Source organism: Zonotrichia albicollis, chromosome 2 (genome assembly GCF_047830755.1).
Source record: "Zonotrichia albicollis isolate bZonAlb1 chromosome 2, bZonAlb1.hap1, whole genome shotgun sequence".
NCBI classification, from domain to species: domain Eukaryota; kingdom Metazoa; phylum Chordata; class Aves; order Passeriformes; family Passerellidae; genus Zonotrichia; species Zonotrichia albicollis.
Genome location: NC_133820.1, coordinates 19,352,268 through 19,377,040, shown reverse-complemented (window position 1 = coordinate 19,377,040; position 24,773 = coordinate 19,352,268). Strand labels below are relative to the sequence as shown.

Genomic DNA, 24,773 nt, shown 5'->3' with positions numbered 1-24,773 from the left:
GAGACCAACACAAGGCCAGGGCTGGATCCTTTTTCTTGCTAAATGAGATGTCCCAATTTATCTCACAGCTATGTAAGTGATAAAAGCTTGAAAGAGCTTTAACCAAAGTAATTTGCCAGCGCTTGGCTGTCTGGCAGCCCTGAGGACCAGAGCACCTCTCCCTGCCCTGCTTCCCTGGGGCTGCTCTCTGCAGTGGTGGGAGGCCCTTGCAAGTCTCACCTCCCTCTGGAAGATGAGATGATCCAGATCCTGCCCTCGTCCCAGGAGGTTCCTCTCAGGTCCCTCGTTGCCTGGCAGCAGCTTCTGATCACTCCTGAGCAACACATCCACATCCTTCTCAGGAGCAGCTGCCATCCTCCAATCCTCCAGGCTGTCCTGATTTTCCTATACCACTTATTAATGTTCATAATTGCAAAATAATTGGGCCTGCTGAGTTTGTAATGAAGGCACAATTTTAAATGCTGTAATCAAAGAACTTTCAATTGGATTAAGACTCGAGTGTCCTAGTGGTTTAATTACAGGCCCAGGTAAGCACAAACAAGCTTTGGGTTTACTCCTGTCTTTCAGATAGGCCACAGCAAAGTCTTTGTGCCCACTTGGTATATTTGAATATTTTGTGCCCACTTGGTATATTTGAATATATTTGAACTGAATATTTGACACTAATTGAAGGCTGAGCCCCAGTGGCCAGGATTCCTGTGTGGCACCCCAGGCAGTGAGAGTCAGCCCCAGACATGCTCAGATCCCAGGGTGAGGCACCCCCAGATTTACTTAGTCAAGGTGACAAATTTCAGTGAAGAATTCCTTAGGAGGAGACATCATCCTGTGAAATAAAAGGCTGGACTGAAGGGTGTGCAGCTTGACAAATGCTCCAGATCAGCACAGCTACTGAAAGGCGCTGTCCTCCTCTCCCCTTGCTCCCAGCCATCGTTCTCGGCCATCCTGCCTCCTCCTCTCTCTGGCAAAATTGCTTCAATATCCACATGGAAAAGTAAATATGGTTAAAGGCCACTTTTTTATTTCTTTCCTTTTTTTTTTTTTTTTAACCTGGAGGAACAGCACAAATATTTACAATAGCATGGTGAAGCAGGGAGCCCAGGGACAGGGACAAGGTGCTGGTGGTGAGACGAACCCCTTAAGAGAGATGGGAGCATCAGAACCCATATGCTGAAACGTTGATCAAATTGAATCCTATGGAGAAAGGTGAGAATGACTAAGTGTAAAGGGGGTTATTAAGCTTGAATCCTATAAGGACAAATAGTTATTTCTGCCCTGCACCTCTGGAAAGGGCAATGTATTTCAGCAGCATTAGAAAATGGGATCTATCAAACAGGCTTCAGACAGTCCCTGGGGACAAACCTCCTAATCTGGGGCAGGGGAGACGTGGCACTGCAAAGGAGGTCTGAGCAATAGGCAAAACACTCTGGGACTGCAGTTTCACTTCTGCTTTGGCGATTTGCAGCCCAGTCCTTTTCTAGCTGCACTCTTTGAACTCCTCCCCAGCACACTCAGGGACTGGTTGGGAGGCAGGATTTGCTGCAACTGCCAGAGAGATTAATTGGAAGAGAAGTGTAGATCAACACCATCAGCTGCACACACACAAAAGTATCAATTTAACTACATCAGTGTAGAAAAGATTGAGATAAATTGGTACAATCTTCTTTCTGGACAAGGTCAGAATGTAGATGCTTTCAGCTTGCCAGGTGCAAAACCAGGCAAGCTACAGCACCACCAGGAAAAGGAAAATATATCTGCGGGTCTATGCCAGTTATAAAAGTGTTATAACAAAATATATGAAAATAGGTAGGGGCTGCCCATATTTTTGCAAAAATTGCATCTACGTATGTCATGCTAAGTTTAATTGTAGTTGATAGCATTTTCTAGTAGCACAGTGGCTGTTTTACTTTACTGTGGGGTGGTTTTTCTTTATCTCACTGGGATGTGTCTGCTTTAATGTCCTATTGAAGCCCCTAAAAAGCTTTGAATTATTTTGGGATCACCAGGAGTTCACATTGAATGATAAAGCTCAATGCAAAAAGAACTTAACAAATGCAAATCTGTAGTCATAGAATTTTGACTGTTATGTAATTCCTGAGGTTTCATGGACATCCATATTATATTTACTTAGTTTAGAGGTAAGAGGTACAAACAGAAATTTATTATTTCAAAGAGAAAAAACCAACAAATTGCCTTTACTAGGCTGAAGCATCCATGAAAGTGTCTAAATGCAATTTCTCTTCATTATAAAGGCTCAACATTGAGACATGGGTTCTCTGCTGCTGATCATACTAAAAATTATTCCAGCTCTATTTGTACATATTGGTAATAATGATACTAAATTATATCTCATAATTATAACCATTATATTGTATTTGTACAGATTTTATTTAACAGGTTAAAATTATAATCTAATCTTATTAGCAAATCATCATCTTTGGTCTATCTTTGAAGGGGGCAAATGGAGTAAAAGCTACAAGGTGGGAGATTCAGCTGTCCAAAGGTAAAGGTGTTGCCTTTTCAGAGAGAGGCCCTTTAGGCAGCACAGAGGTGGATGCCATGGGAATGATTGCTCTTAGTCTAGAGCAGCCCAAACAAACCTATTTTGCCACTTTTTACACTCCTAAATGTACACAGGGACACCACCTGATGTTTTATTTACTCAGTAAATTTGAGCAGACATCAGACATTAGTCTTTCCAAGAGCAGAGAAAAGCCACAGTTTTGTCAAATGTGACTGAAAATGGAAAATTATGAGGGAAAACAGCTGCTCTGCCTTAACTCTGTGAGTGCTGCACAGGGCCCATGAGCACATTTAGGGGGAAAGGGGAAAGCAGTGTTTGCTAAATTGATTTATTTGTGATAGCTGTGCAATAAAAACATCCCAGCAGCTATTCCCAGATTATTTCTCTTAACAGGGTGATGAGAGCTGAACCTCCCCTGTGGTCCTGAACCAAACCCATCACCTTCATCCAGGAGCCCCTGAGGGGATGTGGGGATGGTCCAAACCCCTCCACAGCTGCTGAAGGGGAAGTTTAAATAAACTGTGTGCTTCCTCAGCACTAAATCCTCCTGCTCCTCAAGTACATGCTGACAAAGTGAAGTGGATGTTTCTTGAAGCTAATGTCCCTTTAAGGATTCATGTAAATCCTTCATGGGTTTTGCTTTCATTTTCAGAGTGACTGAATTTTATGGTAGAATCATATCAACTCTTCCATTTAAAATTCAGTCTTGCACCAAGGGATGGTTTCTATCATTATGTCTATAGTTAGTAAAAGCAAGGCTTTACCATCTGAGCTGCACAAAAACCAGCTAAAACACTTTACAGACTCTGTTTTCCTTTTCACAGTGGTTAGTTCCTCAGACAATAAGCAAATATATCACTCTTCTAGAGGGGAGTTTCATTTCCTCCTTATGTACATTACCTCAGGAATTATTAAACTTTGGGCTTGGTTTGCAGCATCCAATTTCTGCTCCATCCAGCAGCTCTTGGCAGATTGTTTTTGGGATTATGTGGCACAGAGTCAGTGTTGGCAGCACTGTCCATCCACGAGGATGCCCCTGACACATCCCAAGGGGTGTGAGGAAGAAATGCCCTCCTCTGGATTTCCCAGAAGGCTGTGGCAGGAAAGAGGGAGCTCAGAGCCACCCTCTTTGAGGGAGCAAACAAGACATCAGCTGCTTCCTGAGGTCTCCCTGGGAAACGCACAGCTCATAGGAGCTCTGGATCTGGTGGTTCCTCTCCATGAATGTTGCCTAAAAATAGAGCTGAAATGTGGCTGTTCAAGATACAGCCTTGTGGCAAACAAGGAGAGTGAGCACATAGACATGAAAGTTTTGCTTATTTTTCTATTGTGGTCTATTAAATGTTAAATTCTATTGATTGTAGCTTTTTATTTTAGGGTCAATTGCCAATAAGCTTAAGAAAATCTTCTGTTGTTCCACTAGTCCAGCTTGGTGCAGATCTCAGGGGCTTCTTGCCTGTTTCCAAGCTTTTTTCCAGCAGGCACTTGGAATCAGTTAGCTTACAATGTAAATGCTATTTGTAGATACATGCCAAGTAATATAGACATTTAAAGGATGATTGCCTGAAACTGTCCATTATAACTTAATTTTCAGTTGCCTATCACTTGGGTAGACATTTTCCAGAGTTTCCATCAGATTGAGAGTGGAATCATTTGCATGTGCATGCTGGACTCGTTCAGAGCCACAGGGAACATCCCACACTGGCCTTGCCACAGTGAGCTGAGCCTCACATAGACAAAACTGATAAAGCTTTTCCAGGCTTGCTTTGTCAAGGACAGCCATGATTCTGAAATTGCCAAACATCCTGAAGGATCCTTGAGTGCAGATGGCATAACCTGGGGTGTTTCCATGCCCATAGCTTTGCTTCCATATCTCAATCCTTCCCAAGGCATTTTGGAGAAAGGCTGCTTGGGAGGGACTGCTGCTCAGGAGAGATTCTGGAGGATCTGACACTCAGGAATCCAGAAAGCCCAATGATGAACCTCCTTCCTTTCCCAGCTTCCTCTGGAGGAGCACAGCTCTGTCTTTCTCAGGATGCAGGAGTGGGAGGAGGAGTGAGACAAGGATGTGTGAGACAGCTGAACTCAGCTACCAAAAAAGCTGCTGCCCTCCCTTGTTTAGAGATGTACACAAGCTGAACTTGCAAGCCTTGCTTTAATGATGACTCCATATCCACTGTGAGCTGCCTTCCCACTTATCCATTATATGCTGTGGAAGCAGAATAGGTTCAAATGCAGCTTAGGCTTCTCCAGCACCCTTTAAATCTGCTGTACACTCCTCCTTAGGCTCTACTTTTGGGAGCTGGGATGTTTTATTTTATTCTATGTGGTCTTTAAGCCCACAACTCACCTGGGCTCTGCCAAGCTCATGCAGGCAGGTCAGGAGGCCATGCAGAGATTCTTGCATGGAACAAAGGCTCCAGAAACCTCATTTTTTTTGTCACACCACTACAGTTGTTCACCATTATTGTGCCAGAAATGGCACCTCTGGCCAATGACAGAACAAGCTGTCAGCACTGTGAAGGAGTAAAGATGTTGGGCAGCAATACAGCAAGGTGGAAGCCGTAAACTGGGCTGCTTTCCTCCTCTGACACCAAAGCATCAAACACAGCCCAGAAAAGACAGAAAGAGGACAAAACCAAGAGCATGGAGACTTGAGCAATGAGGATTCAGCAGTGTCTATGTGAAAGGCTTGTAAAAGGTCATGTAAGCCTTTAGAGACCAACTTACACAAGTCCTTTAGGGGGCCTGCATCCCATGTCTTGCTGTCCTCCTCCCCTCAGCATGCCTGACATGTTTTGTGTCTTTGGTTCCTTCACCACCACTCCCCTTATGGATATCTATCACCAGCCTAGTTCCTTTCCTAAAGAAGGAGTTAATTTCCTAAATCCTTCCATCATGCCCTTGGCTTCCTCTGGTTTCTCCCACATTCTTGCTGTATCTCCTTCCAGCTTGGGAAGATGATGCCTGCACATTTGTCATGCAGCAGGAATGTCATCCAGTCCATGAATGCAGCCAGGAGTGCAAACTTTGTGGGTTTTTCAACCCCCTGCAACTGACTGACCCTTCCTGTCACCAATTTATCATGCTTTCATCTAGCTCTGAAAAATCCTGTTAGAGTGTTACAGTGGGACACCACATCAGTCTGAGATGCTTCTTCTCTTCCTTTCAGAAAAGAAAGGAAATTTCAGAAATTTCATGGGTATTTTCCTTTAGCGTCTCACCTGGAAAAGGAGCAAGGAACATAACCTTGAAATAAAGCCCTGCTTTATTTACCCAAAACTCAATATGGACAACCAGCTTTACTTTACATTTTATAAAAACCATGGTGCTGAGTGCTGTAATGTTTACAGATGTATTTTTATTAAATTTACACCTACAGTTTTTGTGCAGTCAATCTCACAAATGACAAACACAGGCCCACTAATAAGTCAGCTGAGAACTGCACAGGGGAACCAGGCTGGGATGGAAAGGATTTTGTTGTTGTTAAGGATGGCATGAACAAGGGGAAGCAGTGAATGCATGGTCTTTCATTGGTGTGGCAGGATAAGAGCTCTGAAGGACCCAGGCATGCCCAGTCCATCAGAAGAGGAAAACAGAGAACTGCAGATTACATTCTCTCCAGAGTGCAAAAGAGGAACCGAGACCATAAGAAGATGTCCCAGGGAAGGCAGAAATGAACACAGAGCCAGCTGGAGAGCTCCTGGAGCAGGGGAGGAGTGGGAAGGCCTGTGAGGCTGGGGATTGACTGAATCCTCTGGGCAGTCACTCTGGGCACAGCTTCTCCTCTCTTCAGGAAATTGGGTTGTGCTCCCTCAGCTTCTGGCTGCATGTGCACATGGCCAGGGAGAGGCTGCAGAGGGACAGGCAGGGAACATATGGGATGGCACAATGTGGATAAAGGGAAATTTTGCCCAGGTCAAACTGTCAGGACAGAAGACAAGGTAGGAGCATGCAATGGGGTTAGATGTACTCCTGACTCTGTACAATACAGATGCTTTAAATGCCTCAGTCCTGAAAACACAGCATTCTGGAAGGAATCTGCCCCTTGTCCTCTCCAACAGGCACTGGTCCCTTGTCCACCTTTCCAGCACTGCCCCTCTCTTGGCAGGGGAGGGACAGAAGAACATCAGGAACTAAAGGCCCAGGGCAGCTGGAGTGAAGAAAGGGAACCCGGAGAGAGAAAAGGCATCTCCCAGTGAAACACACAGAGCAGAGGCAGAAGGGTGAAAGGCAAGGGGTGAGGGGTAGAATGGGAGATAAAATTATGATGAATGGTATGGGAGAGGTAATTGTGTCACAGAAGGTCAGAGGAGAGGAGAGGAGAGGAGAGGAGAGGAGAGGAGAGGAGAGGAGAGGAGAGGAGAGGAGAGGAGAGGAGAGGAGAGGAGAGGAGAGGAGAGGAGAGGAGAGGAGAGGAGAGGAGCTAGCAGGACTGGAGGAACAGGAGAATATGCAGGAAGAATTGGGTGATGAGATCCCCTTGGGAAGAGGAGTGGTGTTGGGGTAGTGACTTTCACTGCACTCTGGGAGAGACTCACAGCTCCACGACCTGCACTCGCATCCAGTGGCTGATGATGCCTTGGAAGTACAAACCGACGTGTCCTGAGTGGTGACTCTTTCTTCTGGGCAGCAAAGAAGCTCAGAAGCTGCTGCTGCTCACACTGAGGGCTTTGGCACTGTCAGGAGGTGATGCCATGTGTGGCACGGGCAGGATGCCATGTGTGGCCGTGGCAGGAGCTGATGCCATGTGTGGCACTGTCAGGAGGTGATGCCATGTGTGGCACTCTCAGGAGCTGATGCCATGTGTGGCAGTGGCAGGAGGTGATGCCATGTGTGGCACTGGCAGGAGCTGTTGCCATGTGTGGCACTGTCAGAGCTGATGCCACGTCTGTCACTCTCAGGAGCTGATGCCATGTCTGTCACTCTCAGGAGCTGATGCCATGTGTGGCACTGTCAGGAGGTGATGCCATGTGTGGCACTCTCAGGAGCTGATGCCATGTGTGGCAGTGGCAGGAGCTGATGCCACATCTGTCACTCTCAGGAGCTGATGCCATGTGTGCCATTGGCAGGAGCTGATGCCATGTGCATTTACCAAGGTCCCACCTCCAGCAGCACCCAAGCACACCAGGAACTCTCCCAAGCCAAGGCAGCCAGGTGCACACCTGCCTGCAGAGTGTGATGGTCACTGCTAACAATTTTGTAGCTCATTGAGGCAGCTCCTGCCCCTTCTGCTGTGCACAGAGGGGAAAGCTCCCAGCACACCCATCTAACTCACATTCATAACAGATTATAACTTTCAGATATTTGTCAAGAATTATCAAGACCTATGCCAGAAATTATCTGTACATCAGAGTGACTTATAAAGTGCAGGAGAATGCCTGGAGAAGCTGAGGTTTAGATTGCAAATAATGTGGCATCATGACAGCTTTTCACTGGGAGTTGCAGCACGTGCGTTTGCACTTCTATTATAAAACCTTATTCAGCTGCTGAAGGGGCTAAAGCCGTTCTTAGGTTCTCTAAAAGATCTTTTTAATTTTCAGCTCTCCCTGTGGGAGGCTGGAGGCCAGCTATTCTTTCCACTTGAGGAGTAGGTACCTAAATTCTTGACAAGCAAAGTTCTTTGTAGGCAGACAAAAGTAGGCTAAAAGCAAAGATGCCTGTTAGGAGTTTTTCACCACATGAGCAACTGAGAATTGTTGGTTCTTATCCTAACTTGTCACCCCATTTCTAACATATGCTAAAGATGGTTATTTTTGAAGAAAAGACCTTTATCATAAGGAAAAAAAAAATCATATTTGTATTGCTCATAACAGAGAGTATAAAATGTCACTAACAAAACTATTCAGCAAAGGCCAATAAAGTGTTTAAGTGCTCACCTATGACAATTTAAAATATTCACTCATTTATGTGTCAGTGGATGAAAAGTGAAAAATAACCTCTCTAGAACGAGTTTATAACAATCTTCTCTTGGGTTTGTGTCAGTGGTGCTCTCAGGTGTGTCCTGGACATGGCTGGTGGATTTGAAAGGCAGCATGGTCCTGATGCAGAACCCAAACCTTTGTCCTCCAGGCTGGACATCTGACAGATCAAAGCAGTTGGACTCCTCAAGGACTTAGCTCAGCCATCATTGCAGTGCTGAGCTTCCTACAAAAACCTCTGAAATGTCCAGCCTCCAAACAGAACAAAAATATTCAATAAAGCATCAGAAAACTATCTTTAACACAAACACAGTTATACTTTAAAATAAATCTGATTTTGTTTTTGTAGGCAGAGTTTGTTCCTCAGTGCCTAATTTTATCTCAGGAGACTTAGTTGCCTAAATCAATATTTACTGCAATGATTCAGTAAAACCATCAAATACAACATGTTATAGAATCACAGCATCTTAATATTGTATTTTAAAATATATCAATTTTATGAACCGGGATGTGTGAAATGTAAGCCTCGAATTATCCACCCTAATTTTTGTGCACTAAGTAAAGTTTATTTCTATAAATGAATACCTGTAAAGCACGACACTATTTTTATCATCCCTTTAAGTCCAGTTAGATTAATAGGTTAGGAATCATTCAGATAATAATATGGGGCTTAAGTTATAATAAAAAGAGGATTAATAGCACCAACATTATCCACATGATATATTCCTTATGCCACCAGCTCTCCATTGCCTAAGACAGCCTGAGCCTGGCACCACAGGCAGGAAAACCCAGTGGCACAACCCTTGCAGGCTCCAGAGTCACCCTGGCATCCCTGAAGCACATTCCAGATTTTGCAAATGCTCATGAGTGGAGCTGGCTCCTCACAGATAAGAAATGAAAACATTACACAGTCAGCTCATGGCTGAATAACCTTCCCATGGGCTTTGGTGGCTGAGTGATCTTAGCAGTCAGATTCTCAGAAACCAAATTTTCTAGGCCTTAGACAATGTTCTTGATACCATACCTCCTTGTCAACAGAGAAGAAGGAAATGAACCCTTTCTTTTCTAGTACTTTTTCTTTATTTAGCAGCTTTTCTCAATGTAACATCTTAAACTGGCCTTTAAGGATGAGAAACATCTTCGTACAACAGCCTTCCTAGAGGCAATTAATGAATCCAGAGAATGATTTTTTAAAATTTATAACTAATATTTGAGTATGATTTAATGATCTGTTTGCTGCACATTTGTTGAAGACCATTTTAATTTTTGTTTAAACTGGAATGCACTCCTAACACAGCATAAAATATTAAACATTTATATTTTCATAGTACTATTCCCCTTTCCCAGCCAGATCCCATCTGTTAAGACTTAGATCTTTGAAATGTTCTTCCACTTTCAAACCAAGGTTCTCAGTCCTGCTCCAGCATAAAGAGGCATGCTGTGGTTGTTTTGTTTGTTTTTTCTTCAGTTCCTCCCTAATACCCAACATCTTGAGCTCTCACATTTTAAGAAAGGCAATTTTGTCATCTGCAAGTTCATCACATTGTGTTTTTTAATGCTTTTCTTAATGAAAAGGCAAAACCTGATGCATTTCCTTTTGCGATCTTGGAATTAATTTTCCAGGATAAAGAAAAATTAAACAAAGTTTCTTGCTGGTTGCATTAGAGATATTTACCCTTGGCATTAGTTACTTGTTATGAACTTTTCTCCTGCATTATCTCATTTCTTATTGGGAAAGTGAACTTTTTAATGTTATTTATATAATGTTCTCATAAGTTTTACCGCTGACAAAAATACAGCAGGAGTGAAGCTGGTGGTTTTAAGCAAGCTCCTGTGTTTTACTTTCACTCTCAAGCAGAAATAGCTCTTTAAAGTAATAAGTTTTATTTTAAAGAGACACTCAGTGTGAGGACTTCTGACTGTTGCATACCTTGCCTTCCAGTCTATGCAGAAAATCATTAAGTTCTAACATTCCTTAGAGGAGAAGCTTTTACTTGGTAAGATGGACAGAGCTGTCCATCCTTGCCTTCAAACCATTCTTCATTCCCACCAAGGGTGTGAGCAGAAGAAAAGTCACAGTTGTTGAAGATTGCAATGCAAGATGTTTTCCATTACGATCTATATAGCAGATTACCTTTGTCAAGTGGGCATTTTGCCTTATCTCTCTCTTTGAGTGACCACATTCACAACTCCCTTGGGAGGGGACATTGCTGATAACAGCTATTGGATGTCACTGCTTGGCTGATAAGAACTATAACATCCCATTGGGAGATGCTCCGCCCAGAGGGAGGAGCCAAGCATTCCTACCCGGGTATAATCCAGAGGTTCTGGAACACCAGCACAGCTTTCTCCACGGGATTCCCCAGAGGAACAGCAGCTGTCTCTTCTCCCACTGGATCTTCAGAGGAAGAATACATCCTTCTCTACAGATCCCCCTTGCTCCAACAGAACCACCCCTGACACTGCAGGAGGGCTGCAGCCACAATTCCAATGGGACTGCCACCAACACCCTGACCCACAGGGTGTCAGGTTGGGTTCTGACTCTGTCAGTGTTGTTCTAGTGTAATGCATTGTTTTGTTTAATCCGTTAATTTTTTTTTCCTTTCTTTTCCCTATTAAAGAACTGTTATTTCCTGCTCCCATATTTTTGCCTGAGAGCCCCTTAATTTAAAATTTACAGCAATTCTGAGGGGTGAGGAGGGTTTACATTCTCCATTTCAGGGGAGGCTCCTGCCTTCCTTGGCAGACTCCTGTCCTTCCAAACTGAGACAACAGTCCAAAGTAAACCAGTCATATCCAGACTGCAGCCAGCCAAACAATGTGGAACTCAGCAACTCCTGCCCATCACCACTGCAGAGGAAATACCAACTACAGCAGAACAATCTTGGATCCCATCCCTGAGTGTCCAAGAATGTGACATGTTTCCTCCAGTACATGACTGAGAGAAAGTCAAGTAAATAACCATTGTGACTCAGGGAGAATTCACACAAAATGCCCATAGGGGAAGAAACACCTACTTGGCAGTCAGTGGTTGTTTCTCAAAAGGGTCATTTCATCCTAATCCTTCAGTCTGGACCCTCAGGGGAAACCTTCTGAGGATGAGTCTGGTAACTATGGACTCATTTGTAACTCTGCACAATCCCAGAAATAAGAGGATTTTCAGAGATACATTTTTGACATTTTATAAACTCTCTTGTCCGCTGCTAACCTCTCCATGCTGTACAGGTTATAGATTACAAGCCTCTCTATTTTTTTGTCCCAGGAGGGAGCAAGCCTGAAATTTCTCCATATCTCATGCATCTTTCTCCTTCAGTGAAGAGCCCCATTCTGCACAGGGACCCATCACCTGCACTATTAAGCACTATCTATAATTAACCCAAGCAATCAGATTGGTTTGTACCCATCTAAGCCCTGAGCCATCGTCCTCCATTCATCTTTATCTTACAGATTCAAAGAATCATGGAATAATTTGTGTTGGAAGGGGTCTTTAAAGAACATCCAGTCCAACCTCCAGATTTTTGAAATCTGTTGCTTTTATTTCAGAACTATGCCTTTGTGTGTCTGAGATATTTTCTGAATTCTTCAGCTATGACAGTTGGCATGTTAGAAAATTATTTCCTCTCCCTACAAGCCTCAGAGCTGCAGCAAAATAACCCACACTACCTTTATCTGATGTTCCAATATATCTATGCCTTGTTAAGGTGCTAGAAAAGCCATACCATACTTTACAGTCATTTCTTGGTTTTTAATTAAACATGCACAATATGTCCAACATTTAACAATATACAAGCATTTTAACATACACAAGCATGACAGGGAGGGACTGAAGACTGTGTGGGTTTTTTTCACATTTATTCCTATGTGAACAGCTGTGTGGTTGTACCACTGCATTAAACACTTCCATATATGTATTTAATACTTCTAATACAATTGACACGGATAGCTCATATTTTGATTACCATAGGATAGATCTTTTCACTGTAATTTGCCTGTGTGGAATACATCACCCATTTCTGCTGTACAAAGGAACAGAATTTACAGATGAGTTCATCTTGCAGTGCTAGGGATCTCTGTGAAGTTGAAGTTCTCTGCATCCATGGAAGGAATAGCAAGTCACAGCTAATTAGTGCAGTGAGAATCTGGGAGGAGAAGTTGCTTCCTGTCTTTGAAATTTTCCACATCTTGGGTGAGCTGATCAGTGCTTTGTGACAAGCTGCAAGGCTGATTGTACACCTTCATTTGCTATGAGTTTTAAATGATACTTCCCCACTAATATTCAGTTGTTTCCTAAGTGAAGATGTGGTGTTTACTTAGGCAAGAAAAATACTCTTTTTTTTTGTCTGTACAAGACAGTTGGCTTTAAAATTTTGCATTCACAGAAGCTGAGTAATGCACTTAATGGCAAATAATTTTTTTCCCTTTATTCCCCTGTAGGTTTTAGTGACAGAAGCTTCCTAAAGAGATGTGTCAGAAGAGAGGAAAATATACTGGTCTATGTGGGAAACAGTAATGTAGTAATTGTAATATTTATTAAGCTCCAGATTTTATACAAGCTACAACTTTAAGCTTGTATTTTTCTTTCATCAGATAAAGAAATCAGGGATTTAGCAAGAATAACAGAGCTTTCTAGCACATTCAAAATTCAGTGTGTATGAAATCGGAGATATTCCAAACAATATTCATTGAAAACCAGCTACTTTTTCTTACTTCCCATTTTTGTATCCAGACAATATGAGTGTAAATATTATTAATCAGAAATTTAGATGGTCTTTCATGAACACAAGAAAGGGAAATGAGAAAGACAAGAATGTTTTCCTTCTCGTTTCTCTGCTTCTGTTGCTGTCCCTGTATAATATGAAGACAACATGAAGTCTGTGAATGTGCTCCAAGTTAACTTCAGTAGTGTCACAAAAGCAATATTCAATTTCTCATCTCCCTTTTGGGTCTTTCAAACTATGAGATTAGTTAGGAAACAATATTCCTTCCAGAAAATAAAGAAATAGAGATTGAGAAAACTCTTTTCCAGAGGGTTTTGAATTAATCAGTTACTTATCCCAGATAGTAAGATATAGTGGCATAAATGAAAATACTTGATACTAAATTTTGCCATTAAGGGCATCTGTCTAACTTTGAAGGATGACCTTCACATACTCTTAAAGGTATGCAAAAACTGATCAGCCACATTGAAAATAGAAATTGAAAAAAAACACAGGTATGATCCTGAGGAATTCTTCACATGTATGAGACAGAGTCAATCTAATTTATTTGTTCTTGCAGGCACCATCAGCATCTAAATTTTGCATTCATAGGGCAACTCCAAGATTCTACACCTGAAAAATGTATGCAGTGTGATAGGCCCTGAATTTCCAGAGTCCACGTGGAGATTTTTTAAGCAATTCTTTGAAGAATAAATTTATGTGTGGTTCCCAAGAAAAGTTGGACAAAGAATTTTCAATTTACACGTGAAGCAATGGTTGTTTTGTAATTTCTGCTCCCTGATAAAATGAATTAAACTTTCCAAGGAGGGAAATGAACAACAGAGAACTTGAGCAATGAGGATCTTCCTGTGGAGGACAGACAGAAGATCAGCCCAAAGAACAGCTGACCACAGCTGGAATCATACACGTGACCACAGACACTAAGCAGAGGGCATAAATGTGGTTCAAACAGCTGTTTGCTATTAGAATGAGGGTTTTCAAGTACTGTGTAGGTAATTCTTGGACAGTGTAGCCCATTGTTTAGGGTAAGTTAAAGAAACCATTCCTGGAAAGAATAGTTTGTGGTCAGACTCTCGTTATCAGAGCTCTTTTCTCACCCCATCTTTCTCTCTCGCTGGCTGCCCTGGCACCTCATCTGTGTCTGGTGAGACAGATAAGTGGTTGACATGAAGCCAGGCCAGGCAGCAGTCGTTCCATCTGCTCCCTGAGCACCTCTGCTGCTGTGGGCAGCGCTTTTCTGTTCCTGTGGCCCAGGCAGTTTGTGCCCCCCTTGCTGTCTGTGTGCTATGGGGGAACTGTGGTGGGCTCACCCTGCCTGGTGCCCACCAGAGCCACTCTGTCACTCCCCTCCTCAGCTGGGCAGGGCAGAGAAAATCCTCCAGAAGGTTCATGTGTGAGGTGAGGACAGGGAGAGGTCACTCACCAGTCACTGTCATGGGCAAAAAAAGCTCAACTTCAGGAAATCACTTTAATTTATCACCAATCCAATCAGAGTAGAGTAATGAGAAATAAACCCAAAGCTTAAAAAGCAAATTCCCCCCAGCCCTCTCTTCTTCCTGGGCTCAGCTTCACTCCTGATCTTCTCTACCTCCTCCCCATGGCAGTGCAGAGGGATGGGAAATGGGGACTGCAGTCAGTTCACTGCACATTTTCTCTACCACTTCTTCCTCCTCAGAGGGAGGACTTCTCAAACTCTCCCCTGCTCCAACTTGTGTTCTTCCCACGGGCTGCAGTTCTTCATGAATTGCTGCAGTGTGAGACCCTCCCTCGGGGTGCAGTCCTTTGGGAACAGCCTGCTCCAACATGGGTCCCCCATGTTCCAAGTCCTGCCAGCAAACCTGCTCCAGCCTGGACTCCTCTCTCCATGGGTCACAGCTCCTGCCAGGAGCCTCCTCCAGTGCAGGGGTCTCAGCCTCCTCTGGGTATCCACCTGCTCCAGCAAGGGGACCTCCATGGGCTGCAGGTGGATTCTGCATCCCTGTCCCCTCCTGGGCTGAGGTGATCTCTGCATCCCCATGCCCTCCATTGGATCCTCCATGCAGGTGGATCTCTGCATCCCTGAGCCTTCCATGGAGCTCTCCATGGGCTACAGGTGATCTCTGCATCCCTGTGCCCTCCATGGGCTGCAGGTGGATTCTGCATCCCTGTGCCCTCCTGGGCTGAGGTGATCTCTGCATCCCCGTGCCCTCCATGGGCTGTGGGGGAATTTTGGCTCCAGCCCCTGGAGCAGCTCCTGCCCCTCCTCTGCCCTGGCCTTGGTGTCTGCAGGGCTGTTGCTCTCTCATCTCCTCACTCCCCTCTTTGGCTGCTGTTGAATTACAGGGTTTTTTCCCCCCTCTCTGAACTAAGTTGTGCCAGAGGTGCCCCCACCATTGCTGATGGGCTCAGCCCTGGCCAGCTGGGCTGTCAGAGCTGGTTTTGACTCCACAGGACACAGGGGAAGCTTCCAGCAGCTCCTCACAGAAGCCACCCTTGTACCCCTCAGCACCAAAACCTGGCCCCACAAACACAGGGTTCTTCCTGGCTTCCTGAGCCAGTCCTCATCTTGCTTACAGGTGCAAAAACCACTTCTGGGCAGACACCCCATTTGCTGAGAACCCAAATTTCATTTCACCTAACATTCCCAGGTTGAAAGTTACCTAGCCATTCACTTTTTTTCTGCAGCTCCTGGGGAAGGGAAAGCAGCTGTGGAGGGCAAAGGCGGAATATAAATTCCAGCTTTGGGGCAAGCTGTGCTCAGGGAGTGCTGCCTTTCCCCATGGTCTGCCCAGAGATGCCAGGGAGCCACCTCTGACAAGGTGCCTCATTTGTAGGTGGTTACAACCCAGTGAGATGGATACAGCTGAAATGAGTATTATTTGCCATGTTGGGAGCCTCACTCTCCTTTGAAATAGAGACAGACTTTTGATGGATTTTGCCCACTAAGTAGAGGCTGGAGCTGTGCAGTCTTTCAGCCATATGGTTTTGATACTCATAACATTCCTAGAATTAAGGTTCAAGGAAAACTTCAAAGTCTACTACTACTTGGTGAAATTAATACTATTAGAGGCATTAATCTGTGGACTTCAGTTGGATTCTCCACCTGAGAAGAATAAAGAATTAGTCTTTTGTATTGATGTGTAGTCACAAAATCCTTAAGAACTGTTGGCCATTTGGTCCGTCTTATTCAGAAGAAAAAATAAAAGAGCACAAAATATGGATGATTTTAGATTTTTTCCTGTCATTTCAGAAAGTAAAGAAATAATTACCTTGTCTCTGGGAAGTTAAAATACATTATTTTGTCCATTTTTGTTTTATTTTATATTTCTATTAAATAGGTTAAAATTTTCTGTTATAGATTTAAAAAACCAGAAGAATGTCTAACCATGTCTTCCTATATGTACATCTAAAAGTACAAACACAGGGAAAAAGCAGATAATTAAAGTGATGTTATGATATGAAATTTGATTCTCATTTTAACCTAGAAAATAACCAGCAATAAGCTTAAAAGCAGAAGAACTCCAGAACTATAGTAGTAGATTTAGTAGTTTAGATTTAGATTTAGATTTTTAGTAGATGTAGTAGTTTAGATTTCAAAAAGAAAATTAACTTGTGTATATCAGATTTGTCCATTTGGTCTCAATTTGTAACTGAGAGCAGTGCAAACTACAGAAGTAGTGACAAGTCAATTGTACTTCTAAAGAGCTTTTTGCCTGATATTCAAAAAAGTCAAATCACAGAAATAATCCTCTGTTTACAGCATAAACTTTAGCTTTTGTTCATTGATGTTATTTCCACATACTTAGATTCTGAATTACACTTACCTTCCCAAAATAATGGTATAGAAAAAGAATAAAAGGTAAAGAACTAGTGTGCTGAAAAAAAGCACATTGCCTGTGGATGATAAAAGATCCATTAAATATTGTTTCAGTAGACCAACTGATATGTCTAGTAAAAACAGCCAAGCTTTGATGCATACAAGCCTGTTTTCAGATCTAATAAAAGATATTACCCTCTATACAAGTTCTGGCTTGCTTAATGCCTTATTGCATCCTGGCTACAAAGACACAGCCATTGCTCAAACATTATTGCTACTGTGAACCTTCCAGCCAAAATATCACTGCTGCTGCAGAAGTCCTGCTATGAGTTACTTCACATTTATCCAACATATTTTAATGTAATCTCTCAGAAAGGCTGCAGGGCTACATAAAATAGAGCATGGCACACAGTTAATCTGCTTTGTGTTCTGAAGTGACCTGTCACAGGCACAGGATGGAACAGCAATAGCAACTATCAAAATTCAGTCCTAGCAAATCATCCATGTAAACTGGCATTTGCTTACTGTACCATTTCATCAAAAGAGAAATAATGATTGTTTTGAACAATGGGAATTATTTTTGTAGGTAACTGGCAATAAAATAGGTAGTGGAGAAAAACTTCTGGACCAAGTTAAAAAAGGAAAGAGTGGAGTGAAAGCACATAACTAAAGGTTCCAAAATCCAACTAGTCTGCATGTTACTGTATGAAATCCCTCTTTAGACTGAAGAAAGAAAATCTTTAGTCACATGAAAGGAAAAAACCCTAGCTTTACAAAATTGCAAACTTTCTTCCTGTAAATATTTTTAGATTTAAGCCTTTCTCAGAAGCTATTTTTATAAAGCTCAGACAAAACCATTGATATAAGATCTGAAATGGATCTGTGTTTCTGTTCAAATCATGTTTGTTTCAAAATCTGTGGTTTAATATTAAGTAACTTTTTCCTATTGCTTCTGTTGCTTCTGATCACATCTTTTTTTTTTTTTTTTCCTTTTTTCCATCCCAAATGTGTAGTGGCAACCCTTCTCCATTCAGACTACCTTGTTTTGAAGTTTTGAAACTTCTGATGGTTTCTCAATGACAATGGTTTCACATGAGCCCATTGTCTGGCTCTGCCTCTGCCTGTTGGTTCCCCTCGATTCTTTCAAGCCAATTTGAGTAAACCCTGAATGAGGAAAAAGGGCTTTTCAAAGAGATACTAATTCCTACAAAATTTTAGGAAGAGGAGGAAAAAATGCCAAAGAAATGCCCACTGTGGGAAAGGGAAAGGAAACTCAGTTATTATTCTTCCTGCTTGCTATTAGCCACAAAATCTCCTGCCTAGCCCAGCATATCCAACATAAACCAGGCACTCCAGCACATGAGGGATGTCATTTGGGGTTGAAGGGAGATCAGGGCTGGGAGGGTGAAGGATGCTCAGCCCTAGGAGAAGAAGCTGCTTCCCTTCTGTTGCACCCATGGCAACACTGGTGTTTACAAACCCTGCTGAGGAGGAGAAAATGCCCATGACATGTGGTGGATGGGGTTTGTGAACCACAGCTCCCTCAGATCCCCACCAGTGCCATGACAAACACTCTGTGCACACAGGCATTCAGAAAAGATGAGGAAATTCACAAATCTACAGAATTTCTTCCTGGTTTTTTTTTGAACAATGTCCTCATCTAGCACATTTAGGAACAATACTGACAAGTTTTAAGAACAGTTTCCCTTCTTCCCTCACTCTCCTCTTAAGGCTGGAAGGAAGTCAAACTTCTTCAAGGTTCATGTGGATGAAGGGGACCATATGGCTGTCAAATCCATTTTTTGAACTCTGTCCAAGTTCTATGAGATGGATGCTTTTCACATGGACACCACATGGATTATCTGAGGACAGTTCAGATAGCAATGAACTAGACAGGGAAAATATTTTGGATTGCTCCCTCTTCAAAAGATAGGGGAGATACTCTTTTAGGCCTATAAACAGACTTTTTGACAAATGGTCTCTGCAACATCTTCTGAGCATTTGGTAGGCACAGGGAATTTCTGTTCATGCTGTTCATTTAACCCATAAGTGCACAACTAAATGAATAACATGAAAATGCCACACCATGTTTCTCCTATCACAAGAATTGTTCCTAATCAGATAACATCCCTTAACGTGAGAGACCACAGAATCTTTTTCTTATAAAAATCTACTGAATCTTTTTCTAATAAAATTTCTATGCTTTCTGCCTAAGCAATCCTTTTTTTTTGCACCTGTAAGTATGGAGCACAAACTGGATTTATCTGCTTCCATGAGTATTTTAAGAGTGACATACCATTCCAACACCATTCCAACATCACTGTTAATATCTCTCACAATCAGAAAACAGAAGTTAAAAGATGGAAAGTGAGTGACCACTACAGGAACAAGTCTTACACTGATGTGAGGAATGGTAATTAAGGCAGTGATCTTAGGAGAAACTAAAATGAAATGTCTATACTTGACCTTTATTTGCAACAGAAAAGAGATAGAGCATCATTTCAGGAGAGTTTTCACAACTTCTAGATACATCATTAGCATGGGATTTTCCCCCTAATTTTGAATGTTCATTTATGTGTAAAGTACTGTCACCCAACCTGTTGTTTTCTGAGTGTTGGTGGACAGTGTGTGATGTCACATCCAAGGGGCTGAACCAGAAAAAAAAGATCTTTTGTCGGTCTGTGGAAAAATTCTGCTTTCTCCCATCTGTTATTCCTCCTTTTGCTACCTCACTGCAAAACTCCACAGCTTTACTCTGCATCAGCAGCACTGTAAATTTCATTTTTGTCTACTCATGGAGCTGTGCAGCCTCAACCAGAGTTTAAGACCTGGGGATAAACACACCCATTAACATAGAGATTTTCTAATTTCTGAGTAATTCCCTCACCAGAATGTTTTGGTTTTCATTTTCAGCTAGTTCACAACTGGTTTCACTTTTTGTTTGATGGGCTAGCTGCAGTGCTGGAGCAGGGAAGCCTTCAGGGAAATGCTTCCCTTCCCCACATTTTCACACTGAATTAAAGATATCACAAAAGCATTTCTAATCATATCAACAATTTCTAATCATACCAACAGTTGTGTACAGTGGGGAATTAACCAGAATTCTGTCACAGAGTTTGGAGCACTTAGTCAGATTTGTGAATTCCTACTGACTTCTGTCTTCATCTCCTGGGTATTCTTTAATCAGCAATTTACCTTGCTTGTATTCTTGTGTTTCCACAGCTGCTGCACAAAGACAAACTGGTAAATTTATTCGCAATGTTGGGATGTGTGAACCTTTTCAGGCAGAAGAGTGTAGCACAAGGTGAGCCACAGCAAAGCCCTCAGAAGCCTGAGCAAAGAGGGGCAGGCATGGATTCCTGTCTGGGCAGGAAGAATTCCCCAGCCACAAGTCCATGTGCAGATTGCTGGTTCAGGAACCACACAGGGTGATTGCAGACCCAATACCTTTTTTATTTGGTGCCATAAATAGCTGTGTGCTTCAGCCTATTGTGACCTTTGATTAGCACAGCTTCAAGCTGCTGTTCTGTCAAGGCACTCCAGAATGCACCTTTAAACCAGGCAGATATAAACAACAGTTTTGGTTTTTTTCCCCATGCAAAATGCCTCTGGTATTAATGTGCTTCTGCAAATTGTACATAAAGTAGAATCTAAAACCTGGAAAGTATCACCAAAGGTCCTGGGGAGCTGAAGAGGAATCAGTTGTTCGTCTCTTCCAAGACTAAGGCTTCAATTAAAATAATCAAAGCTCCCACTCTTGTTCTTGGCTGAAGAAATGCTTCTACACAAGAGGGAATTCTTGCCACAAGTTGTACCACCATTGTTTCCACAACTACTGTTCATATCTTTTTGTTGTTGTTGTTGACTTTTATGTGACCTGACAGTCAATTTCTTGGTGGACAATTGCCCACATTATAAAAATCCACTGATGTGTCACTCTTTGGCTCTGCCAAAAGAAAGCCATGGTACTCAGAAGGAACACAGTATTTGGCCTGTCTTTAAAACAAGGGACTATTAAACAATAAAAGAAAATACCAGCAACAAACATAGCAGTTTATTTTTAAAGTTAAGTGTCAAAATACAGGCAGCTACAATTGTTTGAGGTGTCACCATGCTTCTGTAAGTTATCATAAACAGTGAAGGGCTTGAGGGAGAACACCGTGGTGGTAAGGGAAGGTACAAGCATTGTAGGTGCAGCTATTTTAAATGCTTTCCCTGGAAAACAAAGTGGGTTAATGGGAAATAGGAGGAAAAGCTGAAAGTAGTTGATAAGGGACAAAAAAAGAGGCTACAATAACATGCCCAGAAGCATGAAAATCCCACAGATAAAAGAGCTGTTTTGATATGATGACATGTATTTCTAACCCCAACACAAAACACAGACACTTGCAAACTTTCACCATGGTTATGGCTTGTTTTTATTGCTGAAGAAAATGCACATACAGCTATTCCTTCAGTAAACAAACTGTTCCATTTGTACAGTGATGAAGCAGCTGCATCCCTTGTTTTGTTTACTGAGTGGCTAACACAGCAACATACTTCAGATTTCCATCCCAAATCCATCTAATAATCAGCAAAAAAACTAATAATTCTGCTAAATTAGGAAACATCAGAATTATCACCACTTGATTTTGAGCTCCAGGTTTTTACTGAAAAACACCCACCCAACGTTGTTCCATCTCCTGCAATGAGCAATTAGTATTTCAGGTTTTTTAGTCTTTTGTCCCTGTGTGGTCCAAAAGATAAAACGTTTTGCACTGGAGTTAAGGTTGTTGGCCTGAACCTCTCCACCAAATTCCAACATGGGGAGGCTAAATCCCTCCTGTGTTTTCAGCTCAATACTGTATCTTTCACCTCCTGCTCCGAAATTCTTGAATGATGTTGTTAAAATGAGACTTTGATCTTGGAACACAGACTAACAGAACTTTAAGCATCGCTTCAGGTATTCCTGAAGTCCGAGTTCGCCATACCTGCCACACTTCTGTCCTGCCCCAAGCATCCTTTCCCGTTTTCCCAGGTTTTAAATCCAGGCTTGAAGTCCTCCCGGTCGCTTTATAAAGCACGCACGGACCGGGGTTCTACCGATCTCCTACTGTGGCCATGTAAAGGCAGACGTATCAAAGAATCTCAGACTATTCAGAGTTGGAAGTGACCCATGGAGATCATGGACTCCAACCCCAGGCCCTGCGCAGGACACCTGAGAGCCACCCATGAGCGCCTTGTCCCTGAGCTCTGCCAAGCTCGGAGCTGCGCCCGCTGCCCCGGGGAGCCGGCAAGAGAAACAAAAGCTCCGTCCGGCTTTCGGAAAGCGCCGGTGTGCCCGAGCGGGGTGCCAGCTCTGCTCGGCGGGCCCTGAGGGCCGGAGCCGCCGCCGCCACCCGCGCCCCCGTCCCGCTCCCGGCCCCGCGGGAGGCGGCCGCGCTGACGTCACCGTCGTCACCGCCCTGACGTCACCATCCGGGCCCCGGCGCGCGCCCGGCGGCGCGGGCCACAATGGAGAGCGCGCGCGCGCCCAACCGACGCCAAGCAGGCCCCGCGCGCGCCCGCGCGCCGCTGGCCGTGCGTGCGTGCGTGTGTTTGTGTGTGTCCCACAGCCCTCGTCCTTCCCTCACCGCCGCCACCGCCCCGCACACCAACACACCGGGGGGGGGGCGGCTGGGACCGGCGGCCCCGGGCGGGCACACGGCCGGCGCGTCACTGCCGCGCTCGGGTGGCCGAACCGCCGCCGCGCTGGGCCGGGTGCGGAAGGCGCTGCCGGCGCCGCCATCTTGCCCACGGGGCCCCGCCAGACGCGGCTGCGCCGCCGCCGCCGGGAGCGCGAGGAGCCGCCGCCACTGCCGCCTCCCTCCGCGCTTCCTCCCCCGCACCGCCGAGCCCTGAGCGCGGAGCTCCCGCCGCCCGGCCCGGCCCCGCCACCCCCGCCCGGCCGAGCCCCGGGCGCGCGTCCGCCCACCCCCCCCGCGTGCGCCCGGTGCCCGGACGGGGCGGAGCGGAGCGCGCAGGCCCCGGCCCAGCCCCAGCCCGAGCCCAGGCAGGGCCGCCGCCGCCGCCGCCGGGCAGCAGCTGGTGACGCAGGAAAAACGCCCCAGAGAGAGAGAAGCGCTCAGGGCCGGCACCCGGAGCGCGGGCAGCGGCGCCGGATTTGCCCTCCCGCTTCCCGCCGCAGCGCAGCCGAGTGGGAGCCGGGGGAACGGAGCCGCCCCCTCAGAGCCGCGGCCTGGCATGAGACCGTGCCCTGCCGGCCGCCGGGCATGAGGCAGCGTCCAGGAGGGCTCCGGGCCGCCGCAGCAGCCGCCGCGGGACGAGGGGAAGCGGTGCGGGGGTGAGTGCGGAGCGGTGCCCGGGCGGGGCCAGGCAGCTGTTTGTGCTCCCCGGGGATGGGGCTCCGCGGGCCGGGGCGCGGCTGGGGGCGAGCACGGAGCACCCCGGGACCCGCGGGGCGTGAGGCGGCGGCAGCGCCTCCCTCGGAGCCCCGGCGTGTCGGCCCCGCACCGCCGTGTTTTGGAGGGCGAGGGAAAATGGCTGACGGCTCCTCATCCCCGGCTGCCGGCGGGGGGGAGCGCCCGGCGCCCTCGGGGGGCTCTGGCCGCCTCTCCGGGGCCCCTGTGGCCGGACCCCCCCGGTGAGCAGGGCCCGGTGCGTCCCCGCAGCGCTGCGCCGGCATCGCCTCCCCTGGTTCTCGCTTCCCTTCGCCCCGAACGCCATTACTGAGGTGGAGTGATTGGGGCCGCGTAGGCCCGGGCGACGCCTGGAAATCAGGCCCTGCCGAGGCGCTTTCCCGACGGTCTCAATGAAATCCAGCAGCAGCAGCTCGTTCACGCCCGCTGTAAACACAGTTAACACGTAGGCCACTCCTCTGGCCTCGGCTTCCAGCGCCCCGGCTTCCATGTACGAAAAGCGTTCGTGGCTTTTTCGTCTAATTCCTGCAGTTCACCGCGCCGCTCCTCCTCGGAGTTGTGTCTTAGGGCTTGTCTGTAGCGATTTATTTTAGGCAGGACAGCCCTCTTCCTTTGCCCGACGTGTACGGCAGAGGTAGTTGCGTGTAGTTTGGCCGCAGATACTCAGTGTTATTGTCCTCGAGAAAACGGGATTTCACCAGTTGGATGGGTTGTTGGGGTTTTTGTGTGTTAGTTACCACTGTCTTAACATGAGCCGTCCCACTTTGTGCAGCTTTGTTTGTATACAGCGGGAATAGCTTTTAAAAATTATTTATTTTGTTCTTGAGTGATTTTTTTTCTTTCTTGTGGAGGTATCCAGAAATGCTGGGGTAGTTTTTAAGATGCCATATTTAATTTTCAGCTTGCTCCTTCAGAAGTCCAGTTAGGTATTTTGAAGATTTGCAGTAGCTCACAGCTGTACAGGAAAAAAAGAACCTTTCAGAAAAGAATTGTTCTAATTAAATGTTCAAAGGACTCCCAGGCTCGCTGCAGACATATTGTGTCTGTCTCAGCTGTTTGCATGTTATCTGTACAACTGGGTTTATATTCGCAGTTTTGCAGCTGTGTTCAGATCATGGACGTTTGTATCGGCCCAGAGACCCTCTGAAGTCGCAGGCTCAGAGCCAGCACCAGGCCTGCTTTTGCTGACCTACTTGCAGAACTGGGGCCTGTATTTTTTTAAAAAGTTGTTGAATTGAGATACTGTTATGAATTCTTCAGTATACAGTGGCAACACTTGCTGTGACAGATCACGGAACCTGGGGTTTTTTGGCAGCTTCTCAGAGGCCTGACGAATGGCTGGTAAAATTGTTACATTTAGGAAGGGGCTATTGATGGGTGTTTGGGGGATTGACCTTTATTGATTATGGAATAGAAACT

At 45.0% G+C, this 24,773-nt stretch overlaps 1 protein-coding gene and 1 long non-coding RNA gene across 4 annotated transcripts in view; both read left to right on the top strand.

The window, feature by feature from the left end:
- LOC141728130 (uncharacterized) overlaps window positions 1-20,989 on the top strand; it is a 54,829-nt gene extending 33,840 nt beyond the window's left edge. The window contains exon 3 of the long non-coding RNA XR_012578843.1: window positions 20,179-20,989. This is a non-coding gene — a long non-coding RNA (uncharacterized LOC141728130). The remainder of the gene's footprint in view (window positions 1-20,178) is intronic.
- Window positions 20,990-23,137: 2,148 nt separating this feature from the next.
- Window positions 23,138-24,773, top strand: part of USP9X (ubiquitin specific peptidase 9 X-linked) — a 96,228-nt gene continuing 94,592 nt past the window's right edge. For all 3 annotated transcript variants that reach the window (XM_074534532.1, XM_074534531.1, XM_074534530.1), the window contains exon 1: window positions 23,138-23,278. The gene's annotated coding sequence lies outside the window, so the exon portion shown is untranslated. The remainder of the gene's footprint in view (window positions 23,279-24,773) is intronic.